Source organism: Bombina bombina, chromosome 8 (assembly GCF_027579735.1).
Source record: "Bombina bombina isolate aBomBom1 chromosome 8, aBomBom1.pri, whole genome shotgun sequence".
NCBI lineage: Eukaryota > Metazoa > Chordata > Amphibia > Anura > Bombinatoridae > Bombina > Bombina bombina.
In genome coordinates, this window is record NC_069506.1 from 124,785,337 (window position 1) to 124,813,140 (window position 27,804).

General features: G+C 36.0%; 1 protein-coding gene across 1 annotated transcript in view; it reads right to left on the reverse strand.

The window, feature by feature from the left end:
* FOXJ3 (forkhead box J3) overlaps positions 1-24,119 on the reverse strand; it is a 379,709-nt gene extending 355,590 nt beyond the window's left edge. The window contains exon 1 of the mRNA XM_053690556.1: positions 24,090-24,119. The gene's annotated coding sequence lies outside the window, so the exon portion shown is untranslated. The remainder of the gene's footprint in view (positions 1-24,089) is intronic.
* Positions 24,120-27,804: the final 3,685 nt, after the last annotated feature.

Below are 27,804 nucleotides of genomic sequence, written 5' to 3' on the forward strand. Positions count from 1 at the left end.
GGGAATTATCCATGACTGTCGCTAGTTGTTGCAATGTAATAGGGGCAGACGCACTAGAGGTACTAGGCATCGCTTGAGCGGGCGTAACTGGTTGTGACACATGGGGAGAGGTAGGCGGACAATCCTCATTACCTTCAGTCTGAGAATCATCTAGGGCCACACTTTTAAGTGCAACAATATGATCTTTAAAGTGTATAGACATATTAGTGCAATTGGGACACATTCTGAGAGAGGGTTCCACCATGGCTTCTAAACACATTGAACAAGGATTTTCCTTAGTGTCAGACATGTTTAACAGACTAGTAGCATACACAAGCAGGCTTGGAAAACACTTTAATCAAATAAAAAACACAATTTGAAAAAACGTTACTGTGCCTTTAAGAAATAAAAAGAACACACAATTTTACAAAACAGTGAAAAATGCACCAATCCTTTTGAAATTTTCACAGTATGTACCTAAGGCTTTAATATGATTGCACAGCAAGTTTCAGAACGATTAACCCCTTAATGCCCAAACCGGAGCAGCCTAAAGTCAACAACCGGTTAATTAACTACAGCACCTTGCAGCAGCTTACTGCTGTGGCCCTACCTGCCCCTTAGGGATCAGTTTTGGGGAAATAAAGCTTCTTCTAGGCCCTCAATCAGCAGCTGGACCGTCCATGTGAAGCAGCATGAAACAGCCTTTCAATTCTAACTGCGCATCTGAGGCGCAAAATTAGGCCCCTCCCACTCCACTCCGGAATTGTGAGGCCTACAAAAATCACTTCTAAGTGACTAAATTTATGCCATGTGGATAATAACCCCAGTAAAACACTCCAAAGTGCTTAAAAAGGTGTCTCCAACGAGTATTTCTTAAATAATCGATTGCCCTGCATTAGTGTCAACCAGCCTATTTAGCCCTGTCATGTAAGCATTCAATTCTATACTAAGTCTCAGAACATAGCTTGCCCTCCCCACATGGGGATCTTGTCAGTCTTCTAGCATTATCTCAGTCTTGTCTAGAAATAAATGACTGAACATACCTCATTGCAGTCAAGCCTGCAAACTGTTCCCCCCAATTGAAGTTTTCTGGTACTCCTCAGTCCTGTATGGGAACAGCAGTGGATTTTAGTTACAACATGCTAAAATCATTTTCCTCTCAGCAGAATTCTTCATCACTTTTCTGCTAGAGAGTAAATAGTACAAACCGGTACCATTTAAAAATAACAAACTCTTGATTGAAGATATAAAACTACAAATCTAACACCACATTCACTTTACCCTCCCGTAGAGAGACCCTAGTGCTTAGAGCCGGCAAAGAGAATGACTGGGGGGTGGAGCTAGAGGGGGAGCTATATGGACAGCTCTGCTGTGTGCTCTCTTTGCCACTTCCTGTAGGGAATGAGAATATCCCACAAGTAAAGGATGAAGCCGTGGACTGGATACACCTTGCAAGAGAAAACAGACATATAAAGATAGACTGACAGAAAGATGATAGACAGACAAATAGACTGACAGAGATAGACTGATAGAGAGATGATAGATAGATAGATAGATAGATAGATAGACGATAGACAGACATAGATACATAGCTAGATAGATAGATAGATAGATAGATAGATAGATAGATAGATAGATAGATAGATAGATAGGCTTTGGTTGTATAGTATACATGAACAGAGTTCTGCACTTGTGTTTTTAGTAAGTGTCATGTTGTCGATGACTTTGAATATTGTCCCAAAGTTATTAAAGGGACAGTAAACACCTTGTAATTACAAATACATTTCTGCTGTGTTACTATAAAATAACATATCAGCCAAGTCTTAATGTTTTTAAAACAGATTAACCACCTTTTTATTGCAATTAGTTTTCAATAGCCTAACTCCATCCACCATTTGCCTTATTTGGAGGAGCTACTGCCATAAAGTTAGTTTAAAAGTACCTTGTTTTGCAGTTGTCTGGTTAAGCCAAGTAGGGACATATATGTAGCAGGGTTAGCCCTGAGAAGTCAAAAGGGTGCATTTTAAGTTCTTCAAATTAGAAACTTTGAGAGCAAAACGACAGGAAAATGGGGCAACATAAATAATATAAATATATAGCAAAGTTGTTTATTTAAAGGGCCATGATACCCAAATGTTGAAACACTTGAAAGTGATGCAGCATAGCTGTAAAACGCTGACTAGAAAATATCACCTGACCATCTCTATGTAAAAAAGAAAGATATTTTACCTCAAAATGTCCTAAGTATTCAAACCCCTTTGCAAAGGACTTTAAGCAGAAAAACAGTATGCCTGTCTCGGGACAGGCAAGGGAGTGAGCCTTGTGCACACTGATGTTATTTCCCTATTCACTAGTTCACTATGAAATCTCATGAGATTACAGTAAAAGAGTTCATGACCTCAGCACTGCTGATGCTGATTGTCTGCAGTTCATTTGTTCATTTTTTTATTTATTTTTTACCTGCAGCTAAGGTATAACTTTTTACACAGAACTTACTCTGCTCAGCTGAGGAGTTTGAGGTAAAATATCTTGCTTTTCCCGATTCAAATAGCACCTGCCATTTAAAAAAAAAAAAAAAAACTGATTTCCTATAGTTAACCCTTTGATGACCGGGTTAATTTGTCTATATCGGAATGACGTTCCGATGTAAACAAATTGAAATCCTGCGATCGTGCACGCGATTGTGAGATTTCAATGATGGGATCGGGTCAGGGGGCGTCCCTGTGACGCTAGGGCACGTCCTCCAGACCGCAATCACATCATGGAAGCGCAGTTGGCTTTAGGACAGCCAACGGTTATGACGTTCTATTCCGTCAGAACGGCACTAAAGCCCAGTGCAATTGTGACGGAATAGAACGGCATAACGGCGTTAAAAGGTTAAATTTTACTTTTTCTCTATGTATCCTGTGTTGAAAAGCAAACCCAGGTAGGATCAGGAGCGGGCATGCATCTTTAGCACAACAAATATATAACATTCTTTTTACAAAGATAATTTGAGGTGGAAGTGGCACAAACTAGCTAACAACTGGATGTGCGGAACAAATTATCGTTCTGAGTCAAATCTAATACAGTTTTAAATTTGTTTGAAACATGCAAGTTCCTGAACTAAACAATGTTTTCTTGTCACGCCTGAAGAATAGTGTCACCTTGTCCCTAATAATGATAGGGTCTTTCTCTGACACTGAGCATTAAAAGGGACACTAAATACAAAATTTTTCTTTAATGATTCAGATAGAGCGTGCAATTTTAAGCAACTAATTTACTCCTATTATCAATTTTTTCTTCATTCTCTTGCTATCTTTATTTAAAAAGCAGGAATATAAAGCTTAAGAGTTGGCCCATTTTTGGTTCAGACCCTGGGTTATGCTTGCTTATTGGTTTGCTAAATGTAGCCACCAATAAGCAAGCGCTATCCAGGGTGCTGAACCTATAATGGGCTGGCTCCTAAGCTTTAAATTCCTGCTTTTTAAATAAAGACAGCAAGAAAACAAAGAAAAAAATTATAGTAAGAGTAAATTAGAAAATTGCTTAAAATTGCATGCTCTATCTGAATCATTAAAGAAAAAAAATTGGTTTTAGTATCCCTTTAATAGCATGTGCTCACTTGATGCTGGGGTGTTTCCGTTTAAAGGGATAAATGTACTGAAGCAAGAAGCATTTAATTGTATTCAAAACCGCTGCAGGAACACCCTTTTAAATGGGCTCTCTTTCACCCTCGTTAGGCTGATTTCTGATGGTTTATAGATTTCAAATAAATTTGTTCAGGACTGCTCTATATATTATAGCATAAAATGTGTCATCAATTAAGTGCCACATTACTAAAGGTGTGCATGCTAAATAAAAGTTTTAAAACAATTAAAACATTGTTTTGTTAGCAACATTTGAAACGGTTTTCCCAATACAGAGAAGTCCAGAGTACACCAATTAAAAATGCTCAAGTAATTTTACCTGGTCTGCTTTACTGTGACAAGAAGTTAGGAGGTAAAAAAGAGATTCTGCACTTATGTAAACAATCTCTGTAGCATGTAGCAGGGTCAGAAATAAAATATCGCAAGATTTGGTTAGAATTTGGAGACAAACAATAAGATAGATAGATAGATAGATAGATAGATAGATAGATAGATAGATAATAAAAAAAACAACAGGTAAAATAATTATTCTATGTTAACTATTTAAAATGTAAAAACATTGTAAGGGAGGCTTGATTTTAATTTGCTTTTAATTAAATTCAATAATCAAAATTTTTTTTTATGATTTACATATTACATACAATTTTAAACTTCTACCAATTTACTTTATCAAATTTGCTTCATTATTAAATTTACTTCAAATGTAGTATCCTTTGCTTTGATTAGTGCAGCCACCAAATCAGCAGATAGTTCCCAGTAGTGCATTGCTTCTTTTGAGCCTACCTAGGTATGCGTTTCAGCCAAGGATACCAAGAGAACGAAGCAAATTAGATAATAGAAGTAAATTGAAATGCTGTTTAAAATTGCATGTTCTTTCTGAATCGTATAAGAACATTTTGGGGTTTTGTGTCCTTTTAACTCAAGATTATTTTTCAAACAATCAGAAAGTCGCACAGTTTTACCAATTTAATTTACAGGATGTTGTTAACATTCAGCTATTCCTCAGCTGCCATTACATCTTACAGTAGCCAGTTCTGAAGATAACATTCTACTAACCAGCATCCCCCACACACCTCTCTGCATTCCATCTTCAGCTCTGCTAACCTTTTTTTTTTCTTCAGTTCTCCTTCATCCCCTACAGATGTAAAAGCCTTGCAACTCGCACATTCTTTTCACTTAAAGGGATATTGAACACAAAACTGTTGTATCATAATGTGTTTAGTTTGCACAAGTCAAAGCAATTTTAAGGGGATATAAAATTGAACACAGTATACAGAGGCTTTACAGCTCCAGCATTAACACAATATAATTGTGTAAATACACTACTTTAATCTATCATTATTATTATTATTATTATTATTATTAGGCATTTTTAAAATTGGTTAGAACACAAGAAACAACTGCATGGTACGGTATGCACCAATCAACTGCTGTTTAGATTCAGGGTTTAGCTTTGGCCTCATGCAAAAAGGTATCAATTGAGGTTTTAAAAACAGACAAAAATTAAAAAAAGGTTAAACAGCCAGATGAGTACTGTTTCTACTGTCATCACTTTACTACATTCAGATCAAGGGTAGCCAAATACAAAAGCAGACAATACAGGGTTTTGGAGATTGTAATATGAACTAGAGAGGCAATCCCCAAGGCAGAACATGCGGTGAACTGAGATATCACTGCAGAAAATGCAGCATGTCTGCAGAAATAACGGGACACATGCAGAAACTGTTAGCACTTTCAGTTTGCAGCACTGCTCCACATCAGGCTGTTCTTTTCAAATAGCGCTATGCTATGGCTGCACTGTGTAAGTTCTCCTCAAACAGAGCTTCTCTATGACTGCACTGTGTTGAGGAAAACTGTCAAATACGGAGCAGCAAGCAATGCGGCAGCGCATTGATTGACGATTGGCTCTCTGGAATTTTTTTATTTTAATGTAGAAATAAAAGCACATTTTTCTTTTCAGATGATCACTGTTACTACAGATATCACCTGGCTATACAGACAAAATGTACACGTTTCTTTTAAAAGGGGACTTTTTAAAATATAAAATAAACTATTTGGGGGGTCTATACACATTTCAGACTTATTTTATGATATGTCCCTGAAGAACCTACTGAACACTGAAACCCCATGTTAACTTTTTTTTTTTGGTGGGGGGTCTTGCTGCTCCACTTATCCAAATAGGACTGAGACCAAAAAGAGGCCTGAGCATTTAAAGGCAGAATGGACCACATCAGATGTCTGTCAGCTAGGTAGCCATAACAGACTAACTCTCATCCTGCAGCACCTCTGCTTAAAAGGGACATGAAACCCAAAATGTTTCTTTCATGGTTCAAATAGAGCATACAATTTTAAACAGCTTACCATTTTACCCATATTATCAATATCAAATTATCTTCACTCTCTTATATCCTTTAGTGAAGGAGCATACAATTTTCCACAAACTTTCCAATTTACATCTATTATCAAATATGATTTATTCTTTTGGTATAATTTGTTGAAGGAGCAGCAATGCCCTACTGGGAGGTAGCTAAACACATCATGTAAGCCAATAACAACAGGCTAATATCTGCAGCCACCAATCAACAGCTAGCTCCCAGTAGGGCATTGCTGCTCCTGAGCTTACCTAGGTATGCTTTTCAACAAAGGATACTAAAAGAATGAAGCACATTAGATAATAAAAGTCAATTGGTACGCTGTTTACAAATGCATGAAAGTTTAATTTTGACTTTAACGTCATTTTTAAATGCTCTAGGTCAGACATCCTCAAACTTGGCCCTCTAAAGGTTTTAGAACTACATTTCCCATGATGCTCAGGCAGCTGATATGCTGGCTGAGCATCATGGGAAATGTAGTTCCAAAACCTCTGGAGGGCCAAGTTTGAGGATGTCTGCTCTAAGTAAATAAAACATTGTAATAGACTGATAATTTAGTTTGTCTGCTTTTGCTATAAAACTCCTGTGAAAACCATGATGGTTTCACTGCTGGGGTGTATACTGCACACTTTATGTGACAATCATTTGATGGGAAAAGGTTACTGTGTACTTTCACAATTTATTCTGCATTTATTTACTCTAATCATTAATGTTTGAAAGTATAAATAAGTTTTACTCCCCCAGAAAGACTGGATTGGATCCTGAAGACATCAGAACACCTGCCCTGCAACTAGGGTTGCCTCCTCGGTCATGATTTCCTGGACACTTATGAGTTACACATGCTGCAGGGTGTGCAGAGGGGAACATGCATTGATCCCCTGGACAGCACACAAATAGTGATCCTGGAAAGCACTATTAATGTTCCTCCCTGCAAACCCTGAAGCATGTGTAATTCATAAGTGTCCAGGAAAACATGGCCGAGGTGGACTGGCAACCCTACCTGCAACATGCTGCAGTCATTGCTTGATCAGAGCAGGTTATTTATATCATCTGTCTCTAACTGATGACAGCAATGCAAACAAACAAACATACTCAATGGCTTTTTCAAGAACTGTGTTCCTGGGATGCAAACAATAGCAATTAATTGCCACCAAGCCAAATGCAACCTCGACTTTATACCCTAAATAATGCCTAACCCCTTAAAGGGACAGTCAACAGCTGGAAATTTTAAATATAAAAGGTTTAGATATAAATAAGCTTTGCAACGTTAATGATCTATTTGGTCCCATTTTAATGTAATTTAGCTCAGAAACTGTGGATTTTCGATTTCTGCAATATTAACCCTGCTACATATCTTTTCCTTATTTGGCTTTAACAGAAAGCAAATGCAAAACAATGCACATTAGACTAACATTATGGCCGCGGCTAGCGTTATCAGCAGCACTCAAACCTAGATTGCCTCCTAATAAAGCAAGAGTTTGGGTACTAAAATTAAATGCAGCAAAACAAGATGTTAATTCATTTTTAAAATATTTAGGCCAGGTCTTGACAAACCCAGTAACCAGGGAGCCATTGTCTCCTACAACTCTACCTCTGGCTCCTACTATTTATTCTATATACAAATACCACTGTCTGGCTCCTAAATATTCTTACTGGCTCCTAATTTTCAAACAGATTTATCAAGCACTAGTTTAGGCTTGGCTAACATGCTATGAAGTAGCCGGTTGGGGGCAATGTAATTTTTCTGCTATCAAAAGCACAAATTAATTGCCTAATTTAACGTAAATGTATTTAATGATAATTTGTGCAATAAAAAAATGAACATTTTTTAATATTAGTTCATTTGAGCTTAATAGTGGTTAAAATGTTAGCCATGGTCAGTAAAATCAGCCGGGTGGTGCCCCCGCTAAAAAAGGCCCTGGGATGAAAACAGCGCTATTCTATATCAAGACAACAGAAATGTCTGGTAATAACAAGGTGCTTAGTGTGTTTTTTAAAGGGATATTACAATTAAAAATATTAATTTTGTGATTCCGAGCATACAAATTTTTTTTTAAATTTTAATTTACTTCTATTATTAAATTTGCTTTGTTACTGTGTTATTCTTTGTTGAAGAGATACCTAGGTAGGTGTCTGGAGCACTACATTGCAGGAAACAGTGCTGCCATCTAATGCTCTTAAAAATGGATAACATTCTTGCAAAACTGCTGCCATATAGTGCTCCAGACATGTGCACGCTCCTTAGCTTAAATCTCTGCTTTTAAACCAAAGATACCAAGAAAATTTGATAATATAAGTAAATTAGAAAGTAATTTAAAACTGCATGGTCTGTCTGAATCATGAAAGAAAAATTTGGGGTTTCATGTCTCTTTAAAAGGAACAGTCAAGTCCAATAAAACAATTCAAATAGGGCATGTAATTTTAAACAACTTTCCAATTTACTTTTATCACCAATTTTGTTTTGTTCTCTTGGTATTCTTAGTTGAAAGCTAAACCTAGAAAAGCTCATATGATAATTTCTAAACCCTAGAAGGCCGCCTCTTATCACATGCTTTTTAATTTGCTTTTCACAACAGTTCATGTAAACCATATAGATAACATTGTGATCACACCCGTGACTTGTGGCAGACACTGCACTAATTGGCTAAAATGAAAGTCAATAGATAATAAATAAAAAGTCATGTGATCAGGGGGGAGTCAGAAGATGCTTAGATACAAGGTAATCACAGAGGTAAAAAGTATATTAATATAACAGTATTGGTTATGCAAAACTGGGGAATGGGTAATAAAGGGATTATCTATCTTTTAGCACAATAACAATTCTGGTGCTGACTGTCCCTTTAAGTACTCAACATTACTCAGCCCCATACTGAAGCAATTTGTAGACATTTCTACTCATTACCTTTTTTCACATCAAGTATTTTTTCGATACAGTCAATAGCATATTAGTCATTATTACTTAAAGGGACAGTCTAGGCAAAAACAATTTTCCAATTTACTTTTATCACCAATTTTGCTTTGTTCTCTTCGTATTCTTAGTTGAAAGCTTAACCTAGGAGGTTCATATGCTAATTTCTTAGACCTTGAAGGCCACCTCTTTTCAGAATGCATTTTAACAGTTTTTCACCACTAGAGGGTGTTAGTTCATGTATTTCCTATAGATAACTGTGCTCGTGCATGTGAAGTTATCTGGGAGCATGCACTGATTGGCTAAACCAAGTCTGTCAAAAGAACTGAAATAAAGGGGCAGTTTGCAGAGGCTTAGATACAAGAGAATCACAGAGGTTAAAAGTTTATTAATATAACTGTGTTGGTTATGCAAAACTGGGGAATGGGTAATAAAGGGATTATCTATCTTTTAAAACAATAAAAATTCTGGTGTAGACTGTACCTTTAAATATTATCAAACATACATAACGTTACCCATGATTGAAATCACTTCTCAGTGTTCTCCACAGAATGTTTTTACTAGCCAGGTGGCATTATGAAGTAGTCAGGTGGGGCAGTGTATTGCTGTGCAATATTATAAAGATTTCTGTTATTTATAAATGCTACTTAAACTATCTATGGTACACATTAATTGCATAATTTTACATTAATTGATTTATTGATAATTTGTGCAACAAACATTGGGGGGGATCATAGTTGATCATTTTTGCTTAATATGGCTTAAAATATTTGGCTGTGTGGCAAAATAGCAACATTGAAGATTCTTCAGTTTTGATTTAACAAAACATATCTAATTGCAAAAATGTTAGACATAAATTAACAAGAATTCTGAATCCACAGAGGGGTAGAAATAAAGTAAAATTATTTACAAAAAAACATATACTGTACTTCCACCAAAACCAATTTTAGATATTATTTTACAAAATGTTCTTTGTTACTATGCTAATAGTGAAAGAAATAAGGGGTCTCATATCACTCTCTGTATTGTGGGGGCCACACAGGGGCTGCCCCACCCTCGTGATTTTGCTCCATAGAGCTATGGTTATATCAGGTATTCACTGTTGCCATGGTAATTTCTTGATACCTACCACAGTATGCGACTCTTCTTTTAAAACAAGGGTCTTTTGCCCCATTTTATTTGAATGTATATTGAGGTGATAAGGTTCTTTTTAGAGACTAGAACATTTTTAGTCACCCTTTAGATATTGATTGCAATTGATATAATAATGGTCCAGTACCTAGAGAGGCAAACCAATCCCTTATTTGATAGACAGCAAACCCCTCTTTAATCAGGAGTATTTGGTGTCTGTGGTGTATGCTGTTTTAAGGGGATACTGCCTCCATTGGGAATACTATCGCTTTATAATAATTTTTGCAACTATTCCAGCATTCACTCCACCACGAACACACAGTGTGGACAAAAGGCACTCAAAAAAAAAAGGGACAACTCGAAAATCAAAATCAACAGAGATAGACGAACAGAAAAAAACGCTAAAGACACCTGTAACTGTGAGTACATTAAGAAAGTTAATGTAAAAAGCGGATCACGCCAATCACAAAGCAGTAGTCTATAACTTTACTTTTGCCGACTCCAAAAACTTGCCTAGTGACACGCCCACACAAACATTTACGAAGGATATAACAGCGAAGCTTAATAAGCAGTTCATTGTCGAGCATACAATTGCCGCAATAAAGACTTCCACTCTTTTTTAACACTTACCCAGCTTAAGTAGTATACTATTTCCAGGTTCTCTACAAAAAGACTTTCATCCTTTCAGCATTTTACTAAATTATTTTATGTAATCGTTTATACGTTAAAGGCTGATACTATTGATGAAAATTGTTTGTATGTTTTTATTTTTACACTGAAATAAATATCACTAAACATTGCAAATATTCTTTGTGAATACTTTATTGTATCATAAATTGCGCCACATTAGATCCACAAATAATATCTGCAAACTTTACCTAGGCTCAAATATATCCAGACATATATAAATATATTAACTTGCTTATTCAATACATCTATGAGATTATAGCATATTATATTGATTCATCCGACTCATGTTTTTAGGTTGGCCAACCTATTTGTTTTAACTTTCTGTTTTAAATATTTGTTTTAACTAACAGTGATTTAGACTATATTTTTATTTCAAACTTTTAGATCTAACTGTTTGTATCTATATTTTGTTCAAAATAAACAGAATTTATTGATTCAAATTACATAGTAAGACTATCTTTCCATATCGGGTAATTAAGCAGTAGCGCTTAAGAGTCTTATCCTTCCCAGAATTTACCTACATTTGAAGTTTTTGAGATTACTTCTTTTAGACTCAATAGCTTTTACCCCCACAGCGCATAGTTTATTAACCCATCTCACCACTAATAATTATTTTACATGGTTAATCTCCATTTTTTCTGCAATTACATAACAATAAATCCCCCTCATTCCAATATGGTTTTTAATGCCCCTCTGTTTTATGTGGGCTATAGATGCTATAAAACCCCTCTTATCAAAAACCTCACTGGCCTCTTCGAGTCAAATTAGAGGATAAAGTGACCCCTCATTGAAAAGAAGGGAAAACCCTTACTTAAAGGGACAGTCTAGTCAAAATGAAACTTTCATTATTCTAATAGGGCATGCAATTTTAAACTTTCCAATCCATTTTTATCATTGAATATTCTTTGCTCTCTTGGTATTCTTTGTGGAAAGCTAAAACTAGGTAGGTTCATATGCTAATTTCTAATCTGTTGAACTGCCTCTTATCTCAGTGCCAGTTATACACTGCTAGTTCATGTGTGTCATATAGATAACACTGTGCTCACTCCTGTGGAGTTAGTTAAGAGTCAGCACTGATCCACTCTATTCTGAATGAAGCAGTGACTCATTCAGATGAGGGATCAATTGTCCCCTCTAGGACAAGCTGTGAAACAGAGGTTCTGTTGGACTTACCCTCCACCTCAGAAAAAAAAAACTGATGCGGGTAATCACTTGTTTACCCCTCTATGGGCACTTGCATGTGACAGCATCACATAAATAGTATTGACATCACACCACAGCGTTACTTACAGGGATACTGGGGATAGGAGGGAAAATGCACTGTGCTGTTAATGGAAGATCTATTTAGGATGATTTTGCTACTTACATATTTTATGTTTTGTTTTTTCTACACTGTGTTTAAGAAGGGGTGTAGCAGTATCATTCATATATTGTCAAAATGGGGTGACAATTTCAGCTTTATCTAATATTATATGGCTGTTTTTTTCTGTTTCAACTTGTTTTCATAAAGTACAAGATGGTGAAAATACAAAAAAATTGTTTGTGCAAGTCTGTCTTGTAATTTTCAATTACTGATTTAGAATGCTATATTTCATGCTTTGAGAAGGTGAACTGGTGCTAAATGTGGAATCTTAAAGTGTCAGAAGGTGTTAAGTTCTCACTCAAATACAAATGTCAGCAAATGTCTCCAGTTTACGTGCCTGACTACTTAATGCAGCAAGCACAGCTGGAAAAATATTGCACCTCTTTACCTAGGAGGGCTTTGTTTACAAGAACATGGTCAAATCTGTAATACACATAAGTACACTTTAAATTTACAGTATACTTCATTTTGTACTCAAACAATTTAAGAAATGAATCACACACAGGACCAGTCAACACAGTAGATTTGCATAATCAACACATGCAAGATAACAAGACAATGCAATAGCACTTAGTCTGAACTTCAAATGAGTAGATTTTTTTTCTGACAATTTTAAAAGTTATGTATTTTTCCACTCCCCCTGTACCATGTGACAGCCATCAGCCATTCACAAATGCATACACATACCATGTGACAGCCATCAGCCATTCACAAATGCATACACATACCATGTGACAGCCATCAGCCATTCACAAATGCATACACACTTTTTCTTGCACATGCTCGGTAGGTGCTGGTGACTCAAAAAGTTTAAATATAAAAAGAATGTGCACATTTTGTTAATGGAAGTAAATTGGAAAGTTTACCCCCCAGTTAATTCAGGAAAGCTGCATGAATTCACATCACCTGATGTTACAGACAGCACTCAGAACCTGAGTGGACTGGATGCATTTAAAATTTGACTTTTTGGGGGGAACACAGTTTAAGTTTTTAGTAACAAACAAACAAAAAGTAAGCTTTAAAAATTGACAGTGATGCATATACAAATATATACAGACACAGTTTTGCAAATATGTATATTGATTTGGAAAAATGCTTTTAGTATGAGTTATCACAGGTTTTGCAATAACTTATTGTGACATGCTTGATCATATGGCTTAATGTCATGTCCATAAAAACGTTACCATCTCGCCACTACTTTAAGTGGTAGTGACATCATGCCTAATCACGGCTGCCAGCACTCAGAGCATGGCATTTAAGCTGTTGATGTGTCTAAAGAAATCAAATAGCATCTTATAAGAAAAAAAGTAATTAAAACCTGACTGTGTTTCTCAAAAACTATTAAACCAATTCACTTCATATTTACAGGATTTTAGTCACTTCCACATGGAAACCACATTTAGGATTGGAGCTCTAAAAACCACATAAAATATATCTTTTTTTTTTTTGGGGGGGGGTTGATAGTGCTTCTTTAAAGTTAAAAAAAAAATGACTGCCCTTCCTTTAAGTTTTAGAATCTAGATAGTTTATGAATCAGCAACTATTGCTGATAAAGAGGGGGGAATTAACTTTCTTAAAAAGGTTGTGTTTTACTGTAAAAAGGTATACTTTCTTTAGATACAATTTTCACACATTTCAGTATGATTCATACTAAAAAAATAACACTTGAAGATATGAATATAACACATCCACCACACAATCTCAGTATGAATAGTATGAAATAACTTTAAAAAAAGCCCGAGTACATATACACACATAAGCATTAAAGGACCAGTCAATACAGTAGATTTGCATAATCAACAAATGCATGATAAGAAGACAATGCCATAGCACTTTGTCTGAACTTCAAATGAGTAGTAGATTTTTTTTTGCAGTTATGTCTATTTCCACCCCCCCGTATCATGTGACAGCCATCAGCCAATCACAAATGCATATACGTATATGCAGTGAATACTTGCACATGCTCAGTAGGAGTTGGTGACTCAAAAAGTGTAAATATAAAAATACTGTGCACATTTTGTTAATTGAAGTAAATTGGAAAGTTGTTTAAAATTGCATGCTGTATCTGAATCTTGAAGTTTAATTTTGACTTGAGTGTCCCTTTAAGCAATCACTGTATAATATGTAAATGGCCCTGACAACTTGTAGTATTTTGCAGCATTTTAAAGGGATAGTAAAATCCAAATTAAATTTCATGATTCGGATAGGGCATGTAATTTTAAACAACTTTCTAATTTACTTTTATCATCAAATGTGCTTTGTTCTTTTGGTATTCTTAGTTAAAAGCTAAACCTAGGTAGGCTCTTATTGCTCATTGCTAAGCCCTTGAAGGCCGCCTCTTATCTGAATGCATTTGACAGTTTTTCACAGCTAGAGGGTGTTAGTGTTTCATATAGATAACATTGTGCTCACGCACGTGAAGTCAGCATAATTGCCTGAGATGCAAGTTTGTCAAAATATCTGAGATAAGGAGGCAGTCAGCAGAAGCTTAGATACAAGGTAATCAGAGGTAAAAAGTATATTTCTATAACTGTTGGTTATGCAAAACTGGGGAATGGTAAATAAAGGGATTATCTAACTTTTTAAACAATAACATTTTTGGTGTTTACTATCCCTTTAATTACAGAATTTGGCATCCAGACTCCCTAAGAGTATAGGAGAAGAACAATTAAAAAAATAGGACTAATGTCCCTTTAAGACATTATTCTAATGCTTGTGTCTTCCACGTAATATAGACAAGATAACAGGAAAGCAACGCGAGTCAGATAGAGAATTACATTTTAAACAACTTTTTAATTTACTTCTAGTATCTAAATTTGCTTTGTTTTCTTGGTATCCTTCGTTGAAAATACCTAGGTAGTCTCCTGAGCAGCAAATATGCCATTGTTTCACTAAATGTGTTCAGCTAGCTTTATGCAGTGCAATGATGCTCCTTCAACACAGACTACCACAGGATTGAAATTAAGCAAATTTGCAAATTGAAGTAAATTGGGGGGGGGAAAGAAAAATGGCATGTTCTGTCTGAAACATGAACGAAAAATGTTGGGTTTCATATCCCTTTAAAAAGGGATAGTCTTGTCAAAACTACACTTTTATGATTCACATAGAGCATGCAATTTAAAGCAACTTTCTAATTTACTCCTATTATCAATTTTTCTTTGTTCTCTTGGTATCTTTATTTGAAAAAGCAAAAATGGAAGATTAGGAGCCAGACCATTTTTGGTTCAGCACCTGGGTAACACTTGCCGATTGGTGGCTACATTTAGACACCAATCAGCAAGTGTTACCCAGGTGCTGAACCAAAAATGGGCCGTTGCCTAAGTTTACATTGCTGTTTTTTCAAATAAAGATACCAAGAGAACAAAGAAATATTGATAATAGGAGTAAATTAGAAAGTGGGAAATGATGACCAATAGTTTGAGGAACCCTGGTCTAAAATGCAAACTTCCAAGATACTTTGCTTCTTTTGCCAAAAAACAATTGCATTTACCTGTTGCAAATAAATAAGCACATTGAAAAGCACCTGAAACCCAACACATTTATATCATGATTCAGACAGAACATGTGATTTTAAACAACTTTACAATTTGCTTGTATTATCTAAATTTGCTTCATTCACATGGTATCCTTGGTTTAAAAAAGCATACCTAGGTAGGTTCAGATGCAGCAATGCACTACTGGGAGCAAACTGATTATTGGCAGCTGCACTAACCTTTTTCCATTGGTTCACCAGATGTGTTATGCTAGCCTCTAGCCCCCTTTCTCAAGTAACTTAGCTCTGAAAATAGTGGCTTTTCTAATTCTTCAAACTGATATTGCACACAGTGGACTTTTCAAAGATAACTCTGCTACATGCTGTTAGCCTTGTCCGCTTCAGAATCAAGCCCTGATTGGCTCCTCCAAATAAGGCAAGCAGTAGGTGAAGTTTGGCTATTTAAAAATATTTTATACTAATTTGTTTTAAAAATATTTAGACTTGGCTGATCTGTTATGCTAAAGAAAGATACGTCTTGCAATAACAAGGCGTTTACTGCTAGCTAAAATCCCAGTTTATTCCATTTAATTTGCACTAAGGTGATCACCGACCCTTGAAGAATAGATCACTAGAGTGACATCATTTATTTCTTCCCTAAACCACCAGAAGTACTGAGACCCAAGTTACCTCTCAATGCAGGAAACCACCATCAATATACACTGCAGTGTAAAACCTCATTACCATATACCCAGGTAGTGTGTCAATGTGGGGACCTGGCATCAATACACAGCACACTGCTTATCTTCATTACTAGGTCCATAGACAACCTGTCATTGCAAGGGGACCTGGGAAGTGAGAATGGATTTAAACAATGTTTAAGGCCCTGGTGCCTAGGTTTGCCAAGCTCTGGAGATATTTATGGTAATGTATTTCTAAAGAGCAGTGGAAAGCATTGAAGGCTGTGGAGCCTTTGGCACATTAAAAAGGAGGCAAAATAATGTATTTTTTCATACTTCAATGGACAATTTACTTGCACATTTTTATGGTTTAAAAAGATAAATAATCCCTTTATTACCCTTACACCAATTTTGCATAACCAACACTGTTACATTAATACACTTTTTGCCTCGGATTATCTTGTATCTAAGCCTCTGCAGACTGCCCCCTTATTTCAGTGCTTTCTACAAACTTGCATTTCAGCCACTTAGTGCTGACTCATGCATAACTCTACGGGAGTGAGAACAATGTTATCTATATGGCACACACGAGCTAGCATTGGCTAGCTGTGAAAAGCTACTAAAATGCTCTGAGATAAGAGGCAGTCTTCAAGGACGTGGAAATCAGCCTATAAGCCCACCTAGGTTTAGCTTTCAACAAAGAATACCAAAAGAACAAAGCAAATTTAATGATAAAAGTAAAGTTGTTTAAAATTGCAGGCCCTATCTGAATCATGAAAGTTTAATTTTGACTTTACTGTCCCTTTAATGCTATTCTTTGATATGCATCTTGTACACAATACCGGTAGAAAGTATGGCACACTCCAGGGTTTGGAATCACCTGATTCACTACAAGTCATAGTCTCTCCACTTTATGTTATTCTAAGCAGCTGATTCACTAAAGCTCATACAAACACTCATTAATGAATGACGTGAACTGGTGAGACTGGGGAGCTTAGAAAGAGCTGATGTTAAAAGGACCATTAAACTTGACATTTTAACAACACATAAAATGTTTCATTATTGCAATATACATTCATTATTTATTTTGCTGTAAAATATATCTAAAAATTGTGCTTGTTTTACTTTCTCCCAGGGAGGTTTTGGTTTATACTTTTAGGCAATTTATGTAAGCTTTTGTTTACTTCATCCTCCCTCTAAGATTCTCAGCAGTCACGTTTGTAAAAGGTGGATTATCAGTTTAGCATCAACAATTATGATATGAGATGCATTCTTTGCAATAGTAACTAAGCTGAATCAGCGCTAAACCACCTTAAAAAGGGACAGTTTACCCAAAAATGTTCTCTCCTTTAAATTGTTCCCAATGATCCATTTTACCTGCTGGAGTATATTAAATTGTTTACAAGTAGATCCTTTACCCATATTTTTGCATTTGAAATAGCTGATTTAGCCTGTGGTATCCCCAACTGTAGTGAAAGTTTCTATACTGGAGTCTAGTCTATTGACAAGCCTATGTAAACACATCCAGCAGAAGAAATTACACTCAGTAGGGCACAGGATAGATAAAATGATAATTTTCCATTGTTCTCACTAAGTATTGGGCTTTGGTTTACAAACAGATATAAGATAAGGAAGCAAGTGTGTATACATAAAATGATAACATGAGATATGATATTACCTGCAAGATCAACCCATTACAATAGGCTGTGGTTTAAAAGCACAAAACTAGTTAATTCATATATACAAATAAACCTGAGAATGCAATTTCTCATACATTGTATACTCTGCTGCTGGAATAACAAGTCATTGGAAATTAATTGTACAGCGTACTGTCCCTTTAAGGAAACAGATAAGGGCAGACTTCCCCTAGTCTCTCTCAACTTCACATCTGCAAACAGAGTTATTTTTGCTATATCTGAATATTAGTTTGTGATTGGTAAGCAAAGATTCTTTTGTTCTGGGGGACAGGGAAATCAGTGAAATGAACATAAAACAATTAACTCATTTGACAAAATAAAGCTGCGGTTTTCATTGTAAAATTATTCTCAGACATGAAGGTTCAAAATAATATAGTTTACCATTTGTATTTAGCGGTTCTTTAAATGTAACTCATTGTGAGCTATCTAGGAATAGTAATTCTATATAAAACGCTACAGGTGTATTATATGTACTGCTCAGAAGGCAAGAAACAAAAGGAATATTCTGCTGAAGTTTGTACAATATTTTGTAGTGTAAAACAGCAACACTGATAATACATATGTGATACAGAAGAGGTCTTATCTTATCCCCCTTCATATTTTTTTCAAACATTGTATTATTATTCAAGAGATCTAAAACTGAATTGATAAAACAAAAGTTTTTAAAAAAGGTTTTTAAAACACAACCCTAATCCCTCCCATTAAGAAACAGTTCACCCTTCTCCTTCTAAACACCTATTGTATACAGCTTTCCACTACACTCTTACGTGCGATCCTGCGAATTACGAAACAAATTCCCTGGAGCACCAGCAATTGAAGTGCACCCTAGGCAGTTGTGTTTTCTTGAGAAAATCTAAATATTTCTTAAAAGGTATTATTCACTTTTATGTTTTAAAAATTATATGTCATTAAGTGCTTTAATGTTTGGAATGCATACTTCTGCCCATAAAAATGTGATCTATAACCATTTGCTTTGCAAACTATTTAAATACTTTGTGTTAATAAAAATGTTGCTTAGCCCTTGATTAGTTTGTGTAAGGTGTAAGAATATATCTATACATATTTTTAATGTGTGGTTCCCAAATTCATTTTTAAAGCAAAATTATTTTTGGTTGGAAAATTCCAGGAGCCTCAAATCCTAGAATTTTATGTTTGGCTGATATCTAGATTCTTTTTCATATGTTTATTTACAGACATCCTTGCTTGAGTCCCTGAAATTAAAGGGACATTAAACACTAAATAAATTCTAAATAGAATAAATTATTCAAAGAAAAGATTAATCATCTGAGAATAACATGCAGATATATTTTTTAAAGTTTCATTAGCTGTTTAAAGATTGACAAAATAAGTGTTAAGTTTTAGTGTCTATAAAACAATGGGAGCTGCCATATTGTAACTTAGGTTACCTTATCTGCTTTGTCCAATTAGAGACAGTTGTAAATAGGTCACTAGATTGTGCAGCCAATGGCTATGTAGAATATAACAGTGCAGTCTGTGTGTGAATGTATAACTACAGTGTGTGTGAATATATAACTGCACTTCCATTTCTAACAGGAACTGAAAAGCTCACAGTTTCAGAATGGAATTACAGTAAAAGGGGACAAAATAAATAATGAAAGTATATTGCAGATGTTTTTTCAAAAATATGATTTATCATTTTATATTACTATCTCAAAGTGCTTAATGTCCCTTTAAGTGTCAGGTTCCTCTAATATTCTTGCCGACCCCCAAGTGTGATTTACATTTTTCAACCCAATAATATAAGATTTTTTTTCCACAATCATGCACATTAACTGCTGCTTGTGACAATGTGCAGTGTTCCAACAGAATTTATAACTTGGGCCGTTCCAGTAGTCTACTTCCAGGCAACATTTAGCCACAAGCAGATTAGAAAAACAAGTGCTTAGTATTTTAACTGCTTAACGCCGTTAGGATGTTCTATGCTGTCCTAACTGTCACGCCGCTCCGCTTCCTTTCCTGTGGCCATTGCCACTGAAGCAGTCGGCTCTTTCCGGTTGCTAGGGACGCGGCAGTGCTCTGGGCGCACTTGCTGCGACGTCATCCCTCTGAGCCTCCTGGAAATGTTCCCTGGCGCGAACCTGGGGCTATGTAAGTACCTCTGTTCTCTACTTACAAGTATAGGTGTTGCTTTTTGTGTTCCTGAGTGCTGTATACTTAAAGGGATATGAAACCCAATTTTTTTATTTCATAATTCATATAGAACAAGCAATTTTAAGCAACATTCTAATTTACTCCTATTATCAATTTTTCTTTGTTCTCTTGGTATGCTTTGTTGAATGAGCAGCAATGCACTACTTGTTGCTGACTGAACACATGGGTGAGCCAATGACAATCGGTATGTATATGCAGCCACCAATCAGCAGCTAGAACCTAGGTGCTTTGCTGCTCCTGAGCTTTCTTAGATAAATCTTTCAGCAAAGATAAACATGAGAAGGAAGCAAATTAAATAATAGAAGTAAGTTGGAAATGTGTTTAAAATTGTATTCTCTATCTGAATCATGAAATAAAAAATTGTGGGTTTCATGTTCCTTTAATTACTGGACTGTTATTTTGTTGCTGACCTCTGCTTGTCTGACCACTCTGCCTGTTAACCCCTAAACTGTTGGATTGTTATACTGCTGCTGAACACTGCTTGTCTGACCACTCTCCCTGTTAACCCCTAAACTGTTGGATTGTTATACTGCTGCTGAACTCTGCTTGTCTGACCACTCTCCCTGTTAACCCCTAAACTGTTGGATTGTTATACTACTGCTGAACTCTGCTTGTCTGACCACTCTGTCTGTTAACCCCTAAACTGCTGAATTGATATACTGTTGCCGAACTCTGCTAGTCTGACCACTGTCTCTTGCCCCTATACTGTTGGATTTCCCTTTGTTGCTGACTCCTGCCTGATCTTGGTATTGGTTTACCCCTGATCTGCTATTCTGCTGGATTTCCTTTCTATTGCTGCTATGGACTGTCCTGTCTACTGTGAGTACTGCTCAGTGCTTACCATATTTTAAAACTTTCTCTGCACTGGAATATTTCCCATCATTCCACTTGACGCCAGGATAAGAAGACTACTGGCCAAGTTTGGTTTGATAGAGGAATATCCCACGAGCGTTACACTAACAGCGCTGGGCTTTAACACCGTTAGGACAGCATAGAACAGTCTACATTTTTTGCTTCCTAAACCCTCCTTCTTTAATTCAATGGGAAATCCGACTGGGGGGGGGGGGTGCCTAGCATTGTAGGCAGTCCCCAATGATCTGATCATGGCCTTGAAGAGATCAAGTGGTTTAGTTTTTCAAGCAAGTGTTTACATCAGCACTTGCCCCCAGCATGAAACAGTTAAATACATTTGAAAAGACAGGTATTCAAACATTAATATGACATAGTAGATGAGGTTGAAACAAGACAGAAGTTCATTGAGTTCAACTTATATATTACATCAGGGCTCGACAAACCCAGGAGCCTGGGAGCCACTGGCTCCTAGAATTTTAACCCTGGCTCCTAACTTTTTTGGTTATTCTCCATATATCTATATACAAATACCACTATCTGGCTCCTAAAAATATGTCTGGCTCCTAAATATTCATACTGGCTCCTAATTTTTGAACAGATTTGTCAAGCACTGTATTACATAATAAAATACATTTAGGACTTCGAAGAACATTGCTGCACGGCTATAACGTGTTTTTTTGCCACCTTTGTTTACTAAAACTAAGTTACATAATGAACTAAATATGAATAAATCTAACTTTTTTAAAAAATGTATGCTGCAGATCTTTAAAACAATGACTAGAAGCTATCCCATGAACATCTCTATGTAGAAAAGGAAGATTTTCTAAATCAAAATGTCCTCACCGGCCACAACCATTGTAGAGGAACTTTAAATATCCAATTAGGATGCCTGTGCGAGGACTAGCAAGGGAGTACGCATCTGACATGTGCTGATACAGTCACTATTTCCTTCTCAGTGTAAGGAAGTTTATTATAACATCATATAAGATCATAGTGAAGATTGTGGTTAAATCCCACAAAATCAGATTAAAGAAAAGTGTGAACTCAGCTCTGATAATCCTGATTGGCTGTTTATTTTTTTAAGTATGCAGATAAAAGTTAAAAATAAAAAATAAAAAAAGTAGCTGAAAACATTTTCTCTCTCACAGTTCCATCAAAAATAAATCAGAATTCATTTTAATTAATATGTCCCTTTAACTAATTTAAAGGTGACAAATGAATTAATACCCAGCAAAAGATATTACTTTTTTTTTTATAAGCATGTTTACCAACGGCTCAGTTATTCCCAAACACAGGTGTTATGACACATTACTGTCCAGACACCCTACTTGAAAATCACTGTTGTACAGACTACCCATGTTTTACTCTAACAGAATCAGTTTAAAAAATCAACAGCAGAATTTCAAATGCAAAATGAACATTCTACTGCAAAAATAAAATACTCTAATTTTATTTCAGCACCAGCATCCCTTGAAAATTAAGTATTTAACCCATAGCTTATGTCTCGCTCATAGCTGCAACCAATTGCAGCTAGTGAGCAGGTCTTGGTCAGTGATTGGTGGGCTTACATGCATATGCCATTCCTAATTGGCTCGCTGGTCACATTGTGTGTGGGACTATAGCTTTTTGAGGGTTAAACAAATAGGGGCAATAAATAAAAGGTTCTGATGAATTAGAGCATTTTATTTTTTTATCCTTTTCAGTTGGTAACATTTTTGAAAAGTACCTGTCTGCAAATCTGTTTATTTGACAAGTTATTACAGCATTTGTGATATCTTTTCTTGTGCACGTAACCAATCCTGATAAGGCAGAAAAGCTGAGTCAACACATGCTATAGGTGACGGTTATATTTTACTACTAGTGATTTAAGCCTGCTCAAGAAAAGAATTTAAATGGACCAGGCCCGCTGCTGTCACAAAGGTGGGTCACATGCTCAGTAAACATTATTATAAAAGGGCCCTTAGAGTCAGAGAAGCATACTCCTATAATTACATTTCTGTCTTGTTTTTTATTTACTATTATTTATAAAAAAACACTAAATAAAATCTTTGTCAACAAAAATAACTCAAACATATATAAAATTGTTTTCCCCCAATATGTGAGGGAAGAAATGTATTTCTAAACAAAATACTAGGTAGATTATGATTCTAATATGTGCAGCACTGCCTGTATGAATAAACTGAGAGAGACAATGACAGCATACAAGTGACAAAAGATCCATTTAGTCTGTCCATAGTCATACTGAGATATGCTCTTTATTAATCATCAGCACAGCAATATTCATATTCAATGAACTACTGAATTATCTTGATGTAATTGCCCCCATCACTATACTTGGCAATATTTTCAGTGCATCAACCACCTTTCAGAAAAAAATCTTATACATAACTTATCAATTAGCTTCTCACTAGTGTATTAGTTAACCCCTGAAATATATTTCAACGCTTTTGGTAAAACTCAGTTTTGCATTCTAAACTATTTTCCCATACAATTTTTTTAATTGATACTGTAAAGCTTTAATCATATTATATACGTAAAGCAAAGTTATGTATTTACAAAAAGCTACATTATTTAGGTACTGTCACAACAACATCTGTAGCAGAGGTATATTGCTTCATGTTGTTTATTATGTGATTTGAACATTGTTAAGTTAGTCAGGATGATAATAATTGGATCAGGGCTATCATGTACACCCTTTAAGTACCAGACAGAGATACAACGACCCTTCTCTAGCAGTAAATAGGTTAAAAGTTTTTTTTTATGAGATGAAACTTGTGCATATGTTAACTGCAGCAGTTCCTCTATGGTGTAAGTGACAACAGTAGGGTGTTATGCTGAGCACTAGGCGGGCCTTGCACAGGGTGTTCTGTGTACAAGGCACATACCCAGGTAAGGCCTCATTTGACAGTCCTAGCAGGGTACCCCCGCTCAAGTGACTTGTCGGCCCAGCCGAGGCGCTATTTCCCCTGTTCTTGTGATCACTACCGCCCCCCTGAGCTTCTGCCTGCAAGCCTTCTGCTATGATCTGGCCGAATCAACCATCCCCCAAGCCCGTGAATCAGGACCGGATCCTAGCAAAGACTATACGCTCTGGCTCCTGATCCAGAATGCCACGTTAGTTATAAAGCAATTCGGGTTTCTAACCTGATTTGCCGCTCCGTGCTGTCCCGACGTGTCGGCCAGGAGAGGAACAAATGCAGAGCTGGTGAGAAACTACAATTCCCAGAAATCCTTACGAGAAGAGGGAAAAAAAGATTCAAAGTGAAATCTTTATTAAACGCGCACTGTACATCGCGGCCTTCTATTCTACAGTATTTCCTGTCTGCTACTGTAGCCACACCTTCCATCCATGTCTGTGAAATTATCGCAGTGTCTGATTATGATAGACTGATAAAATAGAACATACAGATTGTGATAATACCGGAATAATAACTTTTTTTTTTTTTTTTTTTTTAACCTTATCGAAAGATTACGGGTGTATTTTGGTATTAGTATTTGAATTCCATTTTCGAAATGTGTTTTCAGTTTGCAACTCAGCATAGCCAGTTATATAATATTGTGGTATTTGGGGGTTATATAAAAAATATGCAGAAAAAAAGTTCCATCTTTTCCAGCCATTTCCTAGGACACCTTTTGAGTCAGTTTTGTGGGACTGGCATGAGGGTTCAGTCAGAGAGTGTATTTGCTGCTGTGCATGTGCAGTAGTAGCTGATGAATGCTCGTGCACAGAGCTCCCAATTGTTCATTCTGCAGTATTCATTGAATGGCAATGGCACACTTGACCTGTCCACATTATGCTAATTTTGCCCATGTGCTCCTGTCACCACTTTGGCCATATGCCTCACTGCATCAGATTCCAGCTTTCATATCCTGGATAGTTTCCTGGAAAAGGAAGTTATGGGGGGAAAAACAGGCCAGAGATGCATGAAGGATAGTGTACAATTGCATGTTTTATTGGGCTGTTATAAGTAATACAATTAATTCAATTTAAATTATTTTTACAGGTATATGCAATATTGGTCATCAGATCTGGACAAAAATGCAGATGAATATATTGGTTTTATGATATTGATATATATATATATATACACTGTATATACACTGTATATATATATATATATATATATATATATATATATATAGAACAAATAACTCATTGTTCATTAACAAATCTAGACAGGCCCAGAGGCTTGTTTTCCCACAGAAAACCTCGAATTACATTATTTCCAATGCAGCAAAGGATTCTGGGTAATGTATGCAAATGAAGTACACAATGACACACCTTTTTACTTCAGTCTATATATCCTATATTATAAAAGACAAGAGTTTGTCTGAAGCCGTCATGCGCAGTTCAGACAAACTCTTGCCGCGAGGAGAGAGAGAGAGAGAGAATGAATGAGAGAGAGAGAATGGGAGAGAGAGAATGGGAGAGAGAGAATGGGAATAACACGGCCCGTGTCAACGGGCTTTAGGACTAGTATATATATATATATATAGAGAGAGAGAGTGTGTGTGTGTGTGTGTGTGTGTGAGAGGGAGAGAGAGTGGGAGAGAGAGATTGTCCCTAGCTTTGATCAGTCAATTTTGTACTCCCCCATTACCACACATATTACCCCTTTTTGGATGCCAGTAAAACACTGGGATTTATGATTTTACCCTCTCCCCTTTAGCTGTCTGTGAGTGACACACTGATCAGTAATTTGGCCTCTTTGATGCATAATTTTGGTTGGCCATGGTATTTAACACATCTAAATCGGTTTTGCATGAAAGAATATGCTAGAATTATATTTGTACTAAAATGCAATTTAATCATAGACAACACAAAATTGTTTCCCCTCACTGCCCCTTATGTTGCAGACACTGAACAAATTGTAACTGATTTGCATGTTTTATGAAGGGTGTGGGTAAAAGCCGGATCTTGCCGCATCCATGCCTAATTTAGACAAATACACACAAATTTAAGTGTTTTCCATACAAACACATCCAGACACTTCTGGATCCAACAACATTTTACTCAAAAACATTTGGGTCTTTTTAGAACCAGTACTTTTTTACAGAAATACAGCCGGATCCATGCTTAATTTAGACAGATACACACATATTTAAAGGGACATGCCACCCACATTTTTTCTTTTACGATTTAGAAAGAGAATGCAATTTTAAACATCTTTCTAATTTACTTATATTATAAAATTAGTTTTATTTTCTTGATATTCTTTGATGAAAAGCATATCTAGATATGCTCACCAGCTCCTGATTGGTTGCTGCACATAGAAGTATCATGTGATTGGCTCACCATGTACATTGCTTTTTCTTCAAATAAGGATATTTAAAAAATGAAGCAAAATAAATTATGGAAGTAAATTGTAATGCTGTTTAAATTTCTATTCTCTATCTGAATAATGAAATAAAGATTTTGGGTTTAGTGGCCCTTTAATTGTTTTCCATACAAACATATCCAGACACTTCTGGATCCAACAACATTTTACTGCAAAACATTTGGGTCCTTTCAGAACCAGCACTTTTTACAGAAAAACAGCTGGATCCTTCCGGATCCATGCCTAATTTAAACAAATAAACACACATTTAATTGTTTTCCACACAAACACATCCAGACACTACTGGATCCAACAACATTTTACACAAAAACATCTGGGTCCTTTCAGAACCAACACTTTTTTACAGAAAAACAGCCGGATCCTACCGGATCCATGCCTAATTTAGACAAATACACACACATTTAATTGTTTTCCACACAAACACATTCAGACACTTCTGTATCCAACAACATTTTATTGCAAAACATTTGGGTCCTTTCAGAACCAGCACTTTTTTACAGAAAAACAGCCGGATCCGGCCGGATCCATGCCTAATTTAGACAGATACACACACATTTAAGTGTTTTCCACACAAACACATCCAGACACTACTGGATCCAACAGCATTTTACTCAAAAACATCTGGGTCCTTTCAGAACCAACACTTTTTTACAGAAAAACAGCCGGATCCATGCCTAATTTCGACAGATACACACACATTTGAGTGTTTTCCACACAAACACATCCAGACACTACTGGATCCAACAACATTTTACTCCAAAACTTCTGGGTCCTTTCAGAACCAACACTTTTTTTTACAGAAAAACAGCCGGTTCCTGCCGGATCCATGCCTAATTTCGACAGATACACACAAATGTAAGTGTTTTCCACACAAACACATTCAGACACTTCTGGATCTATCAATATTTTGCACAAAAACATTTGGGTCCTTTCAGAACCAACAGTTTTTTACAGAAAAACAGCTGGATTCTACCAGATCCATGCCTAATTTAGACAAATACATACAAATTTAAGTGATTTCCATACAAACACATCCAGACACTTCTGGATCCAACAACATTTTACTAAAAAACATTTGGGTCCTTTCAGAACCAACACTTTTTTACAGAAAAAAAGCCGGATCCTACCGGATCCATACCTAATTTAGACAAATACGCACAAATTTAAGTGTTTTCCACACAAACACATTCAGACATTTCTGTATCCAACAACATTTTATTCAAAAACATTTGGGTCCTTTTAGAACCAACAGTTTTGCTGTTTTTCTGTAAAAAACAGTTGGTTCTGAAAGGACCTAGATGGATGTGTTTGTGTGGACAAAATTAAATTTGTGTATATCTGTCTAAATAAGACATGGATATGGTAAGATCAGATTATTTTTGTGTTAAAAAAATGTGTTTGTTCTGAAAGGACCCAGATGGTTTTGTGTAAAATAGTGATGGATCAGAAGTTTCTGGAGGTATTTGTGTTGAAAACACTTACACTTGTGTATATCTGTCTAAATTAGACTTGGATCTGGC